Genomic DNA, 15,494 nt, shown 5'->3' with positions numbered 1-15,494 from the left:
ATCTGATCTTTATGTCTGTTGGTCTGTCTGTATACCTATCTGATCTGTCTGTCTGTTGGTCTGTCTGTATACCTATCTGATCAGTCTGTCTGTATACCTATCTGATCTGTCTGTCTTTTGGTCTGTCTGTATACCTATCTGATCTGTCTGTCTGTTGGTCTGTCTGTATACCTATCTGATCTGTCTGTCTGTATACCTATCTGATCTGTCTGTCTGTTGGTCTTTCTGTATACCTATCTGATCTGTCTGTCTGTTGTTCTGTCTGTATACCTATCTGATCTGTCTGTCTGTATACCTATCTGATCTGTCTGTCTGTTGGTCTGTCTGTATACCTATCTGATCTTTCTGTCTGTTGGTCTGTCTGTATACCTATCTGATCTTTCTGTCTGTTGGTCTGTCTGTATACCTATCTGATCTGTCTGTCTGTTGGTCTGTCTGTATACCTATCTGATCTGTCTGTCTGTATACCTATCTGATCTTTCTGTCTGTTGGTCTGTCTGTATACCTATCTGATCTTTCTGTCTGTTGGTCTGTCTGTATACCTATCTGATCTGTCTGTCTGTTGGTCTGTCTGTATACCTATCTGATCTTTCTGTCTGTTGGTCTGTCTGTATACCTATCTGATCTGTCTGTCTGTTGGTCTGTCTGTATACCTATCTGATCTGTCTGTCTGTATACCTATCTGATCTGTCTGTCTGTTGGTCTGTCTGTATACCTATCTGATTAGTCTGTCTGTATACCTATCTGATCTGTCTGTCTGTTGGTGTGTCTGTATACCTATCTGATCTGTGTGTCTGTTGGTCTGTCTGTATACCTATCTGATCTGTCTGTCTGTTGGTCTGTCTGTATACCTATCTGATCTTTCTGTCTGTTGGTCTGTCTGTATACCTATCTGATCTTTCTGTCTGTTGGTCTGTCTGTATACCTATCTGATCTGTCTGTCTGTTGGTCTGTCTGTATACCTATCTGATCAGTCTGTCTGTATACCTATCTGATCTGTCTGTCTGTTGGTGTGTCTGTATACCCATCTGATCAGTCTGTCTGTATACCTATCTGATCTGTCTGTCTGTTGGTCTGTCTGTATACCTATCTGATCTGTCTATCTGTTGGTCTGTCTGTATACCTATCTGATCTTTCTGTCTGTTGGTCTGTCTGTATACCTACCTGATCTGTCTGTCTGTTGGTCTTTCTGTATACCTATCTGATCAGTCTGTCTGTATACCTATGTGATCTGTCTGTCTGTTGGTGTGTCTGTATACCTATCTGATCTGTCTGTCTGTTGGTCTGTCTGTATACCTATCTGATCAGTCTGTCTGTATACCTATCTGATCTGTCTGTCTGTTGGTCTGTCTGTATACCTATCTGATCAGTCTGTCTGTATACCTATCTGATCTGTCTGTCTGTTGGTGTGTCTGTATACCTATCTGATCTTTCTGTCTGTTGGTCTGTCTGTATACCTATCTGATCTTTCTGTCTGTTGGTCTGTCTGTATACCTATCTGATCTGTCTGTCTGTTGGTCTGTCTGTATACCTATGTGATCCTTCTGTCTGTTGTTCTGTCTGTATACCTATCTGATCTTTCTGTCTGTTGGTCTGTCTGTATACCTATCTGATCTTTCTGTCTGTTGGTCTGTCTGTATACCTATCTGATCTGTCTGTCTGTTGGTCTGTCTGTATACCTATCTGATCTTTCTGTCTGTTGGTCTGTCTGTATACCTATCTGATCTGTCTGTCTGTTGGTCTGTCTGTATACCTATCTGATCTGTCTGTCTGTATACCTATCTGATCTGTCTGTCTGTTGGTCTGTCTGTATACCTATCTGATCTTTCTGTCTCTTGGTCTGTCTGTATACCTATCTGATCTTTCTGTCTGTTGGTCTATCTGTATACCTATCTGATCTGTCTGTCTGTTGGTCTGTCTGTATACCTATCTGATCAGTCTGTCTGTATACCTATCTAATCTGTCTGTCTGTTGGTCTGTCTGTATACCTATCTGATCTGTCTGTCTGTATACCTATCTGATCTGTCTGTCTATTGGTCTGTCTGTATACCTATCTGATCTGTCTATCTGTTGGTCTGTCTGTATACCTATCTGATCTTTCTGTCTTTTGGTCTGTCTGTATACCTATCTGATCTGTCTGTCTGTTGGTCTGTCTGTATACCTATCTGATCAGTCTGTCTGTATACCTATCTGATCTGTCTGTCTGTTGGTCTGTCTGTATACCTATCTGATCTGTCTATCTGTTGGTCTGTCTGTATACCTATCTGATCTGTCTTTCTGTTGGTCTGTCTGTACACCTATCTGATCTTTCTGTCTGTTGGTCTGTCTGTATACCTATCTGATCTTTCTGTCTGTTGGTCTGTCTGTATACCTATCTGATCTTTCTGTCTGTTGGTCTGTCTGTATACCTATCTGATCTGTCTGTCTGTTGGTCTGTCTGTATACCTATGTGATCCTTCTGTCTGTTGTTCTGTCTGTATACCTATCTGATCTTTCTGTCTGTTGGTCTGTCTGTATACCTATCTGATCTTTCTGTCTGTTGGTCTGTCTGTATACCTATCTGATCTGTCTGTCTGTTGGTCTGTCTGTATACCTATCTGATCTTTCTGTCTGTTGGTCTGTCTGTATACCTATCTGATCTGTCTGTCTGTTGGTCTGTCTGTATACCTATCTGATCTGTCTGTCTGTATACCTATCTGATCTGTCTGTCTGTTGGTCTGTCTGTATACCTATCTGATCTGTCTATCTGTTGGTCTGTCTGTATACCTATCTGATCTGTCTTTCTGTTGGTCTGTCTGTACACCTATCTGATCTTTCTGTCTGTTGGTCTGTCTGTATACCTATCTGATCTTTCTGTCTGTTGGTCTGTCTGTATACCTATGTGATCCTTCTGTCTGTTGTTCTGTCTGTATACCTATCTGATCTTTCTGTCTGTTGGTCTGTCTGTATACCTATCTGATCTTTCTGTCTGTTGGTCTGTCTGTATACCTATCTGATCTGTCTGTCTGTTGGTCTGTCTGTATACCTATCTGATCTTTCTGTCTGTTGGTCTGTCTGTATACCTATCTGATCTGTCTGTCTGTTGGTCTGTCTGTATACTTATCTGATCTGTCTGTCTGTATACCTATCTGATCTGTCTGTCTGTTGGTCTGTCTGTATACCTATCTGATCTTTCTGTCTCTTGGTCTGTCTGTATACCTATCTGATCTTTCTGTCTGTTGGTCTATCTGTATACCTATCTGATCTGTCTGTCTGTTGGTCTGTCTGTATACCTATCTGATCAGTCTGTCTGTATACCTATCTAATCTGTCTGTCTGTTGGTCTGTCTGTATACCTATCTGATCTGTCTGTCTGTATACCTATCTGATCTGTCTGTCTATTGGTCTGTCTGTATACCTATCTGATCTGTCTATCTGTTGGTCTGTCTGTATACCTATCTGATCTTTCTGTCTTTTGGTCTGTCTGTATACCTATCTGATCTGTCTGTCTGTTGGTCTGTCTGTATACCTATCTGATCAGTCTGTCTGTATACCTATCTGATCTGTCTGTCTGTTGGTCTGTCTGTATACCTATCTGATCTGTCTATCTGTTGGTCTGTCTGTATACCTATCTGATCTGTCTTTCTGTTGGTCTGTCTGTACACCTATCTGATCTTTCTGTCTGTTGGTCTGTCTGTATACCTATCTGATCTTTCTGTCTGTTGGTCTGTCTGTATACCTATCTGATCTTTCTGTCTGTTGGTCTGTCTGTATACCTATGTGATCCTTCTGTCTGTTGTTCTGTCTGTATACCTATCTGATCTTTCTGTCTGTTGGTCTGTCTGTATACCTATCTGATCTTTCTGTCTGTTGGTCTGTCTGTATACCTATCTGATCTGTCTGTCTGTTGGTCTGTCTGTATACCTATCTGATCTTTCTGTCTGTTGGTCTGTCTGTATACCTATCTGATCTGTCTGTCTGTTGGTCTGTCTGTATACCTATCTGATCTGTCTGTCTGTATACCTATCTGATCTGTCTGTCTGTTGGTCTGTCTGTATACCTATCTGATCTTTCTGTCTCTTGGTCTGTCTGTATACCTATCTGATCTCTCTGTCTGTTGGTCTATCTGTATACCTATCTGATCTGTCTGTCTGTTGGTCTGTCTGTATACCTATCTGATCAGTCTGTCTGTATACCTATCTAATCTGTCTGTCTGTTGGTCTGTCTGTATACCTATCTGATCTGTCTGTCTGTATACCTATCTGATCTGTCTGTCTGTTGGTCTGTCTGTATACCTATCTGATCTGTCTATCTGTTGGTCTGTCTGTATACCTATCTGATCTGTCTGTCTGTTGGTCTGTCTGTATACCTATGTGATCCTTCTGTCTGTTGTTCTGTCTGTATACCTATCTGATCTTTCTGTCTGTTGGTCTGTCTGTATACCTATCTGATCTTTCTGTCTGTTGGTCTGTCTGTATACCTATCTGATCTGTCTGTCTGTTGGTCTGTCTGTATACCTATCTGATCTTTCTGTCTGTTGGTCTGTCTGTATACCTATCTGATCTGTCTGTCTGTTGGTCTGTCTGTATACCTATCTGATCTGTCTGTCTGTATACCTATCTGATCTGTCTGTCTGTTGGTCTGTCTGTATACCTATCTGATTAGTCTGTCTGTATACCTATCTGATCTGTCTGTCTGTTGGTGTGTCTGTATACCTATCTGATCTGTGTGTCTGTTGGTCTGTCTGTATACCTATCTGATCTGTCTGTCTGTTGGTCTGTCTGTATACCTATCTGATCTTTCTGTCTGTTGGTCTGTCTGTATACCTATCTGATCTTTCTGTCTGTTGGTCTGTCTGTATACCTATCTGATCTGTCTGTCTGTTGGTCTGTCTGTATACCTATCTGATCAGTCTGTCTGTATACCTATCTGATCTGTCTTTCTGTTGGTGTGTCTGTATACCCATCTGATCAGTCTGTCTGTATACCTATCTGATCTGTCTGTCTGTTGGTCTGTCTGTATACCTATCTGATCTGTCTATCTGTTGGTCTGTCTGTATACCTATCTGATCTTTCTGTCTGTTGGTCAGTCTGTATACCTACCTGATCTGTCTGTCTGTTGGTCTTTCTGTATACCTATCTGATCAGTCTGTCTGTATACCTATGTGATCTGTCTGTCTGTTGGTGTGTCTGTATACCTATCTGATCTGTCTGTCTGTTGGTCTGTCTGTATACCTATCTGATCAGTCTGTCTGTATACCAATCTGATCTGTCTGTCTGTTGGTGTGTCTGTATACCTATCTGATATGTCTGTCTGTTGGTCTGTCTGTATACCTATCTGATCAGTCTGTCTGTATACCTATCTGATCTGTCTGTCTGTTGGTCTGTCTGTATACCTATCTGAACTTTCTGTCTGTTGGTCTATCTGTATACCTATCTGATCTGTCTGTCTGTTGGTCTGTCTGTATACCTATCTGATCAGTCTGTCTGTATACCTATCTAATCTGTCTGTCTGTTCGTCTGTCTGTATACCTATCTGATCTGTCTGTCTGTATACCTATCTGATCTGTCTGTCTATTGGTCTGTCTGTATACCTATCTGATCTGTCTATCTGTTGGTCTGTCTGTATACCTATCTGATCTTTCTGTCTGTTGGTCTGTCTGTAGACCTATCTGATCTGTCTGTCTGTTGGTCTGTCTGTATACCTATCTGATCAGTCTGTCTGTATACCTATCTGATCTGTCTGTCTGTTGGTCTGTCTGTATACCTACCTGATCTGTCTGTCTGTTGGTCTTTCTGTATACCTATCTGATCAGTCTGTCTGTATACCTATGTGATCTGTCTGTCTGTTGGTGTGTCTGTATACCTATCTGATCTGTCTGTCTGTTGGTCTGTCTGTATACCTATCTGATCTGTCTGTCTGTTGGTCTGTCTGTATACCTATCTGATCTTTCTGTCTGTTGGTCTGTCTGTATACCTATCTGATCTTTCTGTCTGTTGGTCTGTCTGTATACCTATCTGATCTGTCTGTCTGTTGGTCTGTCTGTATACCTATCTGATCAGTCTGTCTGTATACCTATCTGATCTGTCTGTCTGTTGGTGTGTCTGTATACCCATCTTATCAGTCTGTCTGTATACCTATCTGATCTGTCTGTCTGTTGGTCTGTCTGTATACCTATCTGATCTGTCTATCTGTTGGTCTGTCTGTATACCTATCTGATCTTTCTGTCTGTTGGTCTGTCTGTATACCTACCTGATCTGTCTGTCTGTTGGTCTTTCTGTATACCTATCTGATCAGTCTGTCTGTATACCTATGTGATCTGTCTGTCTGTTGGTGTGTCTGTATACCTATCTGATCTGTCTGTCTGTTGGTCTGTCTGTATACCTATCTGATCAGTCTGTCTGTATACCTATCTGATCTGTCTGTCTGTTGGTGTGTCTGTATACCTATCTGATCTGTCTGTCTGTTGGTCTGTCTGTATACCTATCTGATCAGTCTGTCTGTATACCTATCTGATCTGTCTGTCTGTTGGTCTGTCTGTATACCTATCTGATTAGTCTGTCTGTATACCTATCTGATCTGTCTGTCTGTTGGTGTGTCTGTATACCTATCTGATCTGTGTGTCTGTTGGTCTGTCTGTATACCTATCTGATCTGTCTGTCTGTTGGTCTGTCTGTATACCTATCTGATCTTTCTGTCTGTTGGTCTGTCTGTATACCTATCTGATCTTTCTGTCTGTTGGTCTGTCTGTATACCTATCTGATCTGTCTGTCTGTTGGTCTGTCTGTATACCTATCTGATCAGTCTGTCTGTATACCTATCTGATCTGTCTGTCTGTTGGTGTGTCTGTATACCCATCTGATCAGTCTGTCTGTATACCTATCTGATCTGTCTGTCTGTTGGTCTGTCTGTATACCTATCTGATCTGTCTATCTGTTGGTCTGTCTGTATACCTATCTGATCTTTCTGTCTGTTGGTCTGTCTGTATACCTACCTGATCTGTCTGTCTGTTGGTCTTTCTGTATACCTATCTGATCAGTCTGTCTGTATACCTATGTGATCTGTCTGTCTGTTGGTGTGTCTGTATACCTATCTGATCTGTCTGTCTGTTGGTCTGTCTGTATACCTATCTGATCAGTCTGTCTGTATACCTATCTGATCTGTCTGTCTGTTGGTCTGTCTGTATACCTATCTGATCTGTCTATCTGTTGGTCTGTCTGTATACCTATCTGATCTGTCTTTCTGTTGGTCTGTCTGTACACCTATCTGATCTTTCTGTCTGTTGGTCTGTCTGTATACCTATCTGATCTTTCTGTCTGTTGGTCTGTCTGTATACCTATCTGATCTTTCTGTCTGTTGGTCTGTCTGTATACCTATGTGATCCTTCTGTCTGTTGTTCTGTCTGTATACCTATCTGATCTTTCTGTCTGTTGGTCTGTCTGTATACCTATCTGATCTTTCTGTCTGTTGGTCTGTCTGTATACCTATCTGATCTGTCTGTCTGTTGGTCTGTCTGTATACCTATCTGATCTTTCTGTCTGTTGGTCTGTCTGTATACCTATCTGATCTGTCTGTCTGTTGGTCTGTCTGTATACCTATCTGATCTGTCTGTCTGTATACCTATCTGATCTGTCTGTCTGTTGGTCTGTCTGTATACCTATCTGATCTTTCTGTCTCTTGGTCTGTCTGTATACCTATCTGATCTCTCTGTCTGTTGGTCTATCTGTATACCTATCTGATCTGTCTGTCTGTTGGTCTGTCTGTATACCTATCTGATCAGTCTGTCTGTATACCTATCTAATCTGTCTGTCTGTTGGTCTGTCTGTATACCTATCTGATCTGTCTGTCTGTATACCTATCTGATCTGTCTGTCTGTTGGTCTGTCTGTATACCTATCTGATCTGTCTATCTGTTGGTCTGTCTGTATACCTATCTGATCTGTCTGTCTGTTGGTCTGTCTGTATACCTATGTGATCCTTCTGTCTGTTGTTCTGTCTGTATACCTATCTGATCTTTCTGTCTGTTGGTCTGTCTGTATACCTATCTGATCTTTCTGTCTGTTGGTCTGTCTGTATACCTATCTGATCTGTCTGTCTGTTGGTCTGTCTGTATACCTATCTGATCTTTCTGTCTGTTGGTCTGTCTGTATACCTATCTGATCTGTCTGTCTGTTGGTCTGTCTGTATACCTATCTGATCTGTCTGTCTGTATACCTATCTGATCTGTCTGTCTGTTGGTCTGTCTGTATACCTATCTGATTAGTCTGTCTGTATACCTATCTGATCTGTCTGTCTGTTGGTGTGTCTGTATACCTATCTGATCTGTGTGTCTGTTGGTCTGTCTGTATACCTATCTGATCTGTCTGTCTGTTGGTCTGTCTGTATACCTATCTGATCTTTCTGTCTGTTGGTCTGTCTGTATACCTATCTGATCTTTCTGTCTGTTGGTCTGTCTGTATACCTATCTGATCTGTCTGTCTGTTGGTCTGTCTGTATACCTATCTGATCAGTCTGTCTGTATACCTATCTGATCTGTCTTTCTGTTGGTGTGTCTGTATACCCATCTGATCAGTCTGTCTGTATACCTATCTGATCTGTCTGTCTGTTGGTCTGTCTGTATACCTATCTGATCTGTCTATCTGTTGGTCTGTCTGTATACCTATCTGATCTTTCTGTCTGTTGGTCAGTCTGTATACCTACCTGATCTGTCTGTCTGTTGGTCTTTCTGTATACCTATCTGATCAGTCTGTCTGTATACCTATGTGATCTGTCTGTCTGTTGGTGTGTCTGTATACCTATCTGATCTGTCTGTCTGTTGGTCTGTCTGTATACCTATCTGATCAGTCTGTCTGTATACCAATCTGATCTGTCTGTCTGTTGGTGTGTCTGTATACCTATCTGATATGTCTGTCTGTTGGTCTGTCTGTATACCTATCTGATCAGTCTGTCTGTATACCTATCTGATCTGTCTGTCTGTTGGTCTGTCTGTATACCTATCTGAACTTTCTGTCTGTTGGTCTATCTGTATACCTATCTGATCTGTCTGTCTGTTGGTCTGTCTGTATACCTATCTGATCAGTCTGTCTGTATACCTATCTAATCTGTCTGTCTGTTCGTCTGTCTGTATACCTATCTGATCTGTCTGTCTGTATACCTATCTGATCTGTCTGTCTATTGGTCTGTCTGTATACCTATCTGATCTGTCTATCTGTTGGTCTGTCTGTATACCTATCTGATCTTTCTGTCTGTTGGTCTGTCTGTAGACCTATCTGATCTGTCTGTCTGTTGGTCTGTCTGTATACCTATCTGATCAGTCTGTCTGTATACCTATCTGATCTGTCTGTCTGTTGGTCTGTCTGTATACCTACCTGATCTGTCTGTCTGTTGGTCTTTCTGTATACCTATCTGATCAGTCTGTCTGTATACCTATGTGATCTGTCTGTCTGTTGGTGTGTCTGTATACCTATCTGATCTGTCTGTCTGTTGGTCTGTCTGTATACCTATCTGATCTGTCTGTCTGTTGGTCTGTCTGTATACCTATCTGATCTTTCTGTCTGTTGGTCTGTCTGTATACCTATCTGATCTTTCTGTCTGTTGGTCTGTCTGTATACCTATCTGATCTGTCTGTCTGTTGGTCTGTCTGTATACCTATCTGATCAGTCTGTCTGTATACCTATCTGATCTGTCTGTCTGTTGGTGTGTCTGTATACCCATCTTATCAGTCTGTCTGTATACCTATCTGATCTGTCTGTCTGTTGGTCTGTCTGTATACCTATCTGATCTGTCTATCTGTTGGTCTGTCTGTATACCTATCTGATCTTTCTGTCTGTTGGTCTGTCTGTATACCTACCTGATCTGTCTGTCTGTTGGTCTTTCTGTATACCTATCTGATCAGTCTGTCTGTATACCTATGTGATCTGTCTGTCTGTTGGTGTGTCTGTATACCTATCTGATCTGTCTGTCTGTTGGTCTGTCTGTATACCTATCTGATCAGTCTGTCTGTATACCTATCTGATCTGTCTGTCTGTTGGTGTGTCTGTATACCTATCTGATCTGTCTGTCTGTTGGTCTGTCTGTATACCTATCTGATCAGTCTGTCTGTATACCTATCTGATCTGTCTGTCTGTTGGTCTGTCTGTATACCTATCTGATTAGTCTGTCTGTATACCTATCTGATCTGTCTGTCTGTTGGTGTGTCTGTATACCTATCTGATCTGTGTGTCTGTTGGTCTGTCTGTATACCTATCTGATCTGTCTGTCTGTTGGTCTGTCTGTATACCTATCTGATCTTTCTGTCTGTTGGTCTGTCTGTATACCTATCTGATCTTTCTGTCTGTTGGTCTGTCTGTATACCTATCTGATCTGTCTGTCTGTTGGTCTGTCTGTATACCTATCTGATCAGTCTGTCTGTATACCTATCTGATCTGTCTGTCTGTTGGTGTGTCTGTATACCCATCTGATCAGTCTGTCTGTATACCTATCTGATCTGTCTGTCTGTTGGTCTGTCTGTATACCTATCTGATCTGTCTATCTGTTGGTCTGTCTGTATACCTATCTGATCTTTCTGTCTGTTGGTCTGTCTGTATACCTACCTGATCTGTCTGTCTGTTGGTCTTTCTGTATACCTATCTGATCAGTCTGTCTGTATACCTATGTGATCTGTCTGTCTGTTGGTGTGTCTGTATACCTATCTGATCTGTCTGTCTGTTGGTCTGTCTGTATACCTATCTGATCAGTCTGTCTGTATACCTATCTGATCTGTCTGTCTGTTGGTGTGTCTGTATACCTATCTGATCTGTCTGTCTGTTGGTCTGTCTGTATACCTATCTGATCAGTCTGTCTGTGTACCTATCTGATCTGTCTGTCTGTTGGTGTGTCTGTATACCCATCTGATCAGTCTGTCTGTATACCTATCTGATCTGTCTGTCTGTTGGTCTGTCTGTATACCTATCTGATCTGTCTATCTGTTGGTCTGTCTGTATACCTATCTGATCTTTCTGTCTGTTGGTCTGTCTGTATACCTATCTGATCTTTCTGTCTGTTGGTCTGTCTGTATACCTACCTGATCTGTCTGTCTGTTGGTCTTTCTGTATACCTATCTGATCAGTCTGTCTGTATACCTATGTGATCTGTCTGTCTGTTGGTGTGTCTGTATACCTATCTGATCTGTCTGTCTGTTGGTCTGTCTGTATACCTATCTGATCAGTCTGTCTGTATACCTATCTGATCTGTCTGTCTGTTGGTGTGTCTGTATACCTATCTGATCTGTCTGTCTGTTGGTCTGTCTGTATACCTATCTGATCTTTCTGTCTGTTGGTCTGTCTGTATACCTATCTGATCTTTCTGTCTGTGGGTCTGTTCGTATACCTATCTGAACTGTCTGTCTGTTGGTCTGTCTGTATACCTATCTGATCAGTCTGTCTGTATACCTATCTGATCTGTCTGTCTGTTGGTCTGTCTGTATACCTATCTGATCTGTCTATCTGTTGGTCTGTCTGTATACCTATCTGATCTGTCTTTCTGTTGGTCTGTCTGTACACCTATCTGATCTTTCTGTCTGTTGGTCTGTCTGTATACCTATCTGATCTTTCTGTCTGTTGGTCTGTCTGTATACCTATCTGATCTTTCTGTCTGTTGGTCTGTCTGTATACCTATCTGATCTGTCTGTCTGTTGGTCTGTCTGTATACATATGTGATCCTTCTGTCTGTTGTTCTGTCTGTATACCTATCTGATCTTTCTGTCTGTTGGTCTGTCTGTATACCTATCTGATCTTTCTGTCTGTTGGTCTGTCTGTATACCTATCTGATCTTTCTGTCTGTTGGTCTGTCTGTATACCTATCTGATCTGTCTGTCTGTTGGTCTGTCTGTATACCTATCTGATCTGTCTGTCTGTATACCTATCTGATCTGTCTGTCTGTTGGTCTGTCTGTATACCTATCTGATCTTTCTGTCTCTTGGTCTGTCTGTATACCTATCTGATCTTTCTGTCTGTTGGTCTATCTGTATACCTATCTGATCTGTCTGTCTGTTGGTCTGTCTGTATACCTATCTGATCAGTCTGTCTGTATACCTATCTAATCTGTCTGTCTGTTGGTCTGTCTGTATACCTATCTGATCTGTCTGTCTGTATACCTATCTGATCTGTCTGTCTATTGGTCTGTCTGTATACCTATCTGATCTGTCTATCTGTTGGTCTGTCTGTATACCTATCTGATCTTTCTGTCTGTTGGTCTGTCTGTATACCTATCTGAACTCTCTGTCTGTTGGTCTGTCTGTATACCTATCTGATCTGTCTGTCTGTTGGTCTGTCTGTATACCTATCTGATCAGTCTGTCTGTATACCTATCTGATCTGTCTGTCTGTTGGTGTGTCTGTATACCTTTCTGATCTGTCTGTCTGTTGGTCTGTCTGTATACCTATCTGATCTTTCTGTCTGTTGGTCTGTCTGTATACCTATCTGATCTTTCTGTCTGTTGGTCTGTCTGTATACCTATCTGATCTGTCTGTCTGTTGGTCTGTCTGTATACCTATCTGATCAGTCTGTCTGTATACCTATCTGATCTGTCTGTCTGTTGGTGTGTCTGTATACCTATCTGATCAGTCTGTCTGTATACCTATCTGATCTTTCTATCTGTTGGTCTGTCTGTATACCTATCTGATCTTTCTGTCTGTTGGTCTGTCTGTATACCTATCTGATCTTTCTGTCTGTTGGTCTGTCTGTATACCTATTTGATCTTTCTGTCTGTTGGTCTGTCTGTATACCTATCTGATTTTTCTGTCTGTTGGTCTGTCTGTATACCTATCTGATCTGTCTGTCTGTTGGTCTGTCTGTATACCTATCTGATCAGTATGTCTGTATACCTATCTGATCTGTCTGTCTGTTGGTGTGTCTGTATACCTATCTGATCAGTCTGTCTGTATACCTATCTGATCTTTCTATCTGTTGGTCTGTCTGTATACCTATCTGATCTTTCTGTCTGTTGGTCTGTCTGTATACCTATCTGATCTTTCTGTCTGTTGGTCTGTCTGTATACCAATCTGATCTTTCTGTCTGTTGGTCTGTCTGTATACCTATCTGATCTGTCTGTCTGTATACCTATCTGATCTGTCTGTCTGTTGGTCTGTCTGTATACCTATCTGATCTTTCTGTCTCTTGGTCTGTCTGTATACCTATCTGATCTTTCTGTCTGTTGGTCTATCTGTATACCTATCTGATCTGTCTGTCTGTTGGTCTGTCTGTATACCTATCTGATTAGTCTGTCTGTATACCTATCTAATCTGTCTGTCTGTTGGTCTGTCTGTATACCTATCTGATCTGTCTGTCTGTATACCTATCTGATCTGTCTGTCTATTGGTCTGTCTGTATACCTATCTGATCTGTCTATCTGTTGGTCTGTCTGTATACCTATCTGATCTTTCTGTCTTTTGGTCTGTCTGTATACCTATCTGATCTGTCTGTCTGTTGGTCTGTCTGTATACCTATCTGATCAGTCTGTCTGTATACCTATCTGATCTGTCTGTCTGTTGGTCTGTCTGTATACCTATCTGATCTGTCTATCTGTTGGTCTGTCTGTATACCTATCTGATCTGTCTTTCTGTTGGTCTGTCTGTACACCTATCTGATCTTTCTGTCTGTTGGTCTGTCTGTATACCTATCTGATCTTTCTGTCTGTTGGTCTGTCTGTATACCTATCTGATCTTTCTGTCTGTTGGTCTGTCTGTATACCTATGTGATCCTTCTGTCTGTTGTTCTGTCTGTATACCTATCTGATCTGTCTGTCTGTTGGTCTGTCTGTATACCTATCTGATCTTTCTGTCTGTTGGTCTGTCTGTATACCTATCTGATCTGTCTGTCTGTTGGTCTGTCTGTATACCTATCTGATCTGTCTGTCTGTATACCTATCTGATCTGTCTGTCTGTTGGTCTGTCTGTATACCTATCTGATCTTTCTGTCTCTTGGTCTGTCTGTATACCTATCTGATCTTTCTGTCTGTTGGTCTATCTGTATACCTATCTGATCTGTCTGTCTGTTGGTCTGTCTGTATACCTATCTGATCAGTCTGTCTGTATACCTATCTAATCTGTCTGTCTGTTGGTCTGTCTGTATACCTATCTGATCTGTCTGTCTGTATACCTATCTGATCTGTCTGTCTATTGGTCTGTCTGTATACCTATCTGATCTGTCTATCTGTTGGTCTGTCTGTATACCTATCTGATCTTTCTGTCTTTTGGTCTGTCTGTATACCTATCTGATCTGTCTGTCTGTTGGTCTGTCTGTATACCTATGTGATCCTTCTGTCTGTTGTTCTGTCTGTATACCTATCTGATCTGTCTGTCTGTTGGTCTGTCTGTATACCTATCTGATCTTTCTGTCTGTTGGTCTGTCTGTATACCTATCTGATCTGTCTGTCTGTTGGTCTGTCTGTATACCTATCTGATCTGTCTGTCTGTATACCTATCTGATCTGTCTGTCTGTTGGTCTGTCTGTATACCTATCTGATCTTTCTGTCTCTTGGTCTGTCTGTATACCTATCTGATCTTTCTGTCTGTTGGTCTATCTGTATACCTATCTGATCTGTCTGTCTGTTGGTCTGTCTGTATACCTATCTGATCAGTCTGTCTGTATACCTATCTAATCTGTCTGTCTGTTGGTCTGTCTGTATACCTATCTGATCTGTCTGTCTGTATACCTATCTGATCTGTCTGTCTATTGGTCTGTCTGTATACCTATCTGATCTGTCTATCTGTTGGTCTGTCTGTATACCTATCTGATCTTTCTGTCTTTTGGTCTGTCTGTATACCTATCTGATCTGTCTGTCTGTTGGTCTGTCTGTATACCTATCTGATCAGTCTGTCTGTATACCTATCTGATCTGTCTGTCTGTTGGTCTGTCTGTATACCTATCTGATCTGTCTATCTGTTGGTCTGTCTGTATACCTATCTGATCTGTCTTTCTGTTGGTCTGTCTGTACACCTATCTGATCTTTCTGTCTGTTGGTCTGTCTGTATACCTATCTGATCTTTCTGTCTGTTGGTCTGTCTGTATACCTATCTGATCTTTCTGTCTGTTGGTCTGTCTGTATACCTATCTGATCTGTCTGTCTGTTGGTCTGTCTGTATACCTATGTGATCCTTCTGTCTGTTGTTCTGTCTGTATACCTATCTGATCTTTCTGTCTGTTGGTCTGTCTGTATACCTATCTGATCTTTCTGTCTGTTGGTCTGTCTGTATACCTATCTGATCTGTCTGTCTGTTGGTCTGTCTGTATACCTATCTGATCTTTCTGTCTGTTGGTCTGTCTGTATACCTATCTGATCTGTCTGTCTGTTGGTCTGTCTGTATACCTATCTGATCTGTCTGTCTGTATACCTATCTGATCTGTCTGTCTGTTGGTCTGTCTGTATACCTATCTGATTAGTCTGTCTGTATACCTATCTGATCTGTCTGTCTGTTGGTGTGTCTGTATACCTATCTGATCTGTGTGTCTGTTGGTCTGTCTGTATACCTATCTGATCT

Source organism: Lampris incognitus, chromosome 1 (assembly GCF_029633865.1).
Source record: "Lampris incognitus isolate fLamInc1 chromosome 1, fLamInc1.hap2, whole genome shotgun sequence".
In the NCBI taxonomy this organism is placed as follows: Eukaryota; Metazoa; Chordata; class Actinopteri; order Lampriformes; family Lampridae; genus Lampris; species Lampris incognitus.
Note: the sequence above shows the minus strand (reverse complement) of the source record.